The 4,010-nt window shown below is 47.3% G+C and overlaps 1 pseudogene; it reads left to right on the forward strand.

The window, feature by feature from the left end:
* Positions 1–488: 488 nt before the first annotated feature.
* Positions 489–588, forward strand: LOC119466834 (annotated as a pseudogene).
* The last annotated feature ends 3,422 nt before the right edge of the window (positions 589–4,010 follow it).

Below are 4,010 nucleotides of genomic sequence, written 5' to 3' on the forward strand. Positions count from 1 at the left end.
ATCTCAGCTCACTGCAACCTTCGCCTCCCAGATTCAAGAGATTCTCCTGCCTCAGCCTCCTGAGTAGCTGGGAATACAGGTGCCCACCACTGCGCCCTGCTAATTTTTGTATTTTTAGTAGAGACGAGGTTTCACCATGTTGGCCAGGCTGGTTTCGAACTCCTGACCTCAGGTTATCCACACACCTCAGCCTCCCAAAGTGCTAGGATTATAGGCGTGGGCCACCATGCCCGGCCTAGCCATCTACCATTCTAAGAGATAAGAGGAACACCCAAACATTTGAAATACAGAAAGGATTGGCACACTACAGCCCACGTGCCTGCTGCCCGTTTTTGTGAATAAAGTTTTGTTGCAGCCAGCCGTGGTGGCTCACTCCTGTAATCCCAGCACCTTGGACGGCTGGGGTGGGCAGATCACCTGAGGTCAGGAGTTCGAGACCATCCTGGCCAACATGGTGAAACTCCATCTCTACTAAAAATACAAAGCTTGTGCTCACTTTGGCAGCACATATACTAAAATTGGAATGATACAGAGAAGATTAGCATGGCCCCTTTAAAAATTAAAATAAAAAAAAAAATACAAAGCTTAGTCAGGCAGGGTGGTGCATGCTATAATCCCAGCTACTCAGGAGGCTGAGGCAGGAAAATTACTTGAACTTGGGGGGCAGAAGTTGTACTGAACCAAGATCATGCCAGTGCACTCCAGCCTGGGCAACAGAGCAAGACTCCATCTCAAAAAACAAAAAAAGCTTTATTGGAAAACAGACATGGCCATTGGTTTATGTATTGTCTATGGCTACTTTCTCACTACAACACCATTTTGGGGTTGTTGGGACAGGAGGGACTATGTGGCCTGCAAAGCCTCAAATATTTATTATCTGGCCCTTTGTAGAAAAAGTTTAAGCTGGGCCCAGTGGCTCACACCTGTAACCCCAACACTTTGGAAGGGTGAAGTGAGAGAATCACTTGAGCCCAGGAGTTCGAGACCAGCCTGGGCAACAAAGTGAGACTCTGTCTCTACAAAAAACTACAAAAGCCAGGCGCGGTGGCACGTCCCTGTAGTCCCAGCTACTCCAGAGGCTGGGGCTGGAGGATCGCTTGAGCCCAGGAGTTCTGGGCTGTAGTGCGCTATGTCGATTGGGTGTCCGTACTAAGTTCAGCATCAATATGGTGACCTCCCAGGAGCGGGGGACCACCAGGTTGCCTAAGGAGGGGTGAACCGGCCCAGGTCAGAAACAGAGCAGGTCAAAACTCCCATGCTGATCAGTAGTGGGATCGCGTCTGTGAATAGCCACTGTACTCCAGCCTGGGCAACATAGCGAGACCTCGTCTCTGAAAAAAAAAACAAAAACAAAAACAAAAAAACATTAAGCCAGGCGCAGTGCCTCATGGCTATGATCCCAACACTTTGGGAGGCCAAGGCGGGCAGATCACCTGAGGTGAGGAGTTTGAGACCAGCCTGGCCAACACAAAACCTCATCTCTACTAAAAATACAAAAATTAGCTGGGCATGGTGGCAGGCACCTGTAATCCCAGATACTCAGGAGGCTGAAGCAGGAGATTTGCTTAAACCCAGGAGGTAGAGATTGCAGTGAGCCAAAATTGTGCCACTGCACTCCAACCTGGGCAACAGAGCAAGACTCTGTCTAAAAAAAAAAAAAAATTAGCCAGGCATGCTGGTGAACACCTGTAGCCCCAGCTACTGAGGATGCTGAGGTGGGAGAATTGCTTGAGCCTGGGAGTTGAAGGCTGCAGTGATTTTGTCACTGCACTCCAGCCTGGGTGAAAAAGTGAGACTCAGTCTGGAAAAAAAGAGAGAGGAAGGGAAGGGGAGGGGAGCAGAGGGAAGGGAGAGAAGGAGGGAGGGAAGGGAGGGAAGGAGGGAGGGAGGGAAGGAAGGAAGAAAGGAAGGAAGGAAGGGAGGAAGGGAGGGAGGGAGGGAGGAAGGAAGGAAAAGGAAAAGTTAAAGTTTGCCAATCCTTATGCTAGAGGACTGTTCCCATTTGTTCAGCTCATCTAGGAAGATAATCGATGGCATACAAATAGCATAAAATTCAGTTCATGGTCATAATCCTCACCACAACCCTTTGACATAGGTTGACATTCTCACCACATTCACAGATGAGGAAACTAAGATACAGAGAAGTGAAGCGACACAACTAGTAAGTGCCAGAACCAAGATCTGGCTCCAAGCAGGCTGGCTCTATCGACTGGCTCCTATCTACTGCAGAGAACTGTCTCCTTTGTAGAGCAAGGCTAGCAATGCAGCCTTTATAGAGCCTCCACACTGCCAGTGTTATCATGATTCCAGAGATCATTGAGGCCTCAGCTGGACTAATGCAACATGTTCCAGCGCACCATCTGGACCCTTGCAGACAAATAATTGCACTTTCTTTACATCCTGTCTGCTTTCCCTTGTCACATCTGTGTTGAAGGCCTCCCTGTTCTACCTTTTCGGCCATACTCTATACACATAGAAAAGGACAAAGATTTAGCTACTCAGGAACATCACTTGAGCCCAGGAGTTTAAGGCTGCAGTCATTCAGCCTGGATGACAGAGCAAGACCCTGCCTCCAATAAAAAACAACAAAGGGGCTGGTCGCAGTGTCTCACGCCTGTAATCCCAGCACTTTGGGAGGCTGAGGTGGGTGGATCATGAGGTCAGCAGTTCAAGACCAGCCTGGCCAAGATGGTGAAACACTGTCTCTACTAAAGCTTACCAAAAAATTAGCCGGGTGCTGTAGCAGGCACCAGTAACCCCAGCTACTCGAGAGGCTGAGGCAGGAGAATTGCTTAAACCCAGGAGTGGAAGATTGCAGTGAGCTGAAATTGCGCCACTGCAGTCCAGCCTGGACGACAGAGTGAGACACTGTCTCAAAAAAAAGCAAAGAATTTCATACATAAAACTTAATCATTCATTCACTATTATTAAATTCTAGCACTTACTTATACCTGCTATAGAATTTCATTTATTAAAAAATAAAATAGATTCTGGATATTAGCCCTTTGTCAGATGGAGATCTGACAAAATAATACAAAAACTAGCTGAGCGTAGGGGCACATGCTTGTAATCTCAGCTACTCGGAAGGGTGAGACAAGAGAATCGCTTGAACCCAGGAGGCAGAGGTTGCAGTGAGCCAAGATCAGGCCGCTGCACTCCAGCCTGGGCAACACAGCAAGACGCTGCCACAAACAAACAAACAAACAAAAATTAGCTAGGTGCCATGGCGGGTGCCTGTAATCCCAGCTACTCAGGAGGCTGAGGCAGGAGAATCACTTGGACCCAGGAGGCAGAGGTTGCAGTGAGCCCAGATCACACCATTGCACTCCAGCCTGGGCAATAAGAGCAAAATTTCGTCTCAAAAAAATAAAAATAAATACGATAACTAATAATAATAAAATATAGCCCCAGTTAAAACTCCCTGTTTACTTCCAAATCTCTTTTCCTTCTCTCTCCAGCAGTAACTACTACTCTGAAATTGGAGCTTACCTTTCCCATGCTTGCCAGAACTCTTGACTAGCCTGCCTTCTTTTTTTTCTTTTTAAAATTTCATCATCTAGCATAGGCAAAAAATACTAGTTTTTCAAGTTCATATAGTCTCTCCAATCATTCTCATCTCTCCTCTGATGAGATTTCCTTTGAACCTGGTTGTTTGGAGTCCGGTGTCTTTGTTCATGGTGATCATAATCTATTCATGGGAGTGGTTGCCAGGCAAGAGAGGGGGTTGGAAGTAAACAGAGCTAGAGTCATGTGGGAGTCATTAGTCTGCCACAATTAAGTGCTTCCCATCTCAGTCTGTGACATCCAGCTACTACTCACAGGGCCAAGGCAAATACAGCAGGAGCACTTGCTCTGAGGGCCTTTGCCCTTGTGTGTTCCAGACTGCATGCCGTACTGGGCAAGGCAACCCAGAGCAGATGAAAACGTCTTGATCAAAGGGATGAGGGAGGAAGGAAACCAGAAGTCACAAGTAAGAAGCAATGACAAGCATTAACTTCCAAGAATCATCT

This window comes from Cebus imitator, unplaced genomic scaffold (genome assembly GCF_001604975.1).
Source record: "Cebus imitator isolate Cc_AM_T3 unplaced genomic scaffold, Cebus_imitator-1.0 Scaffold232, whole genome shotgun sequence".
NCBI lineage: Eukaryota > Metazoa > Chordata > Mammalia > Primates > Cebidae > Cebus > Cebus imitator.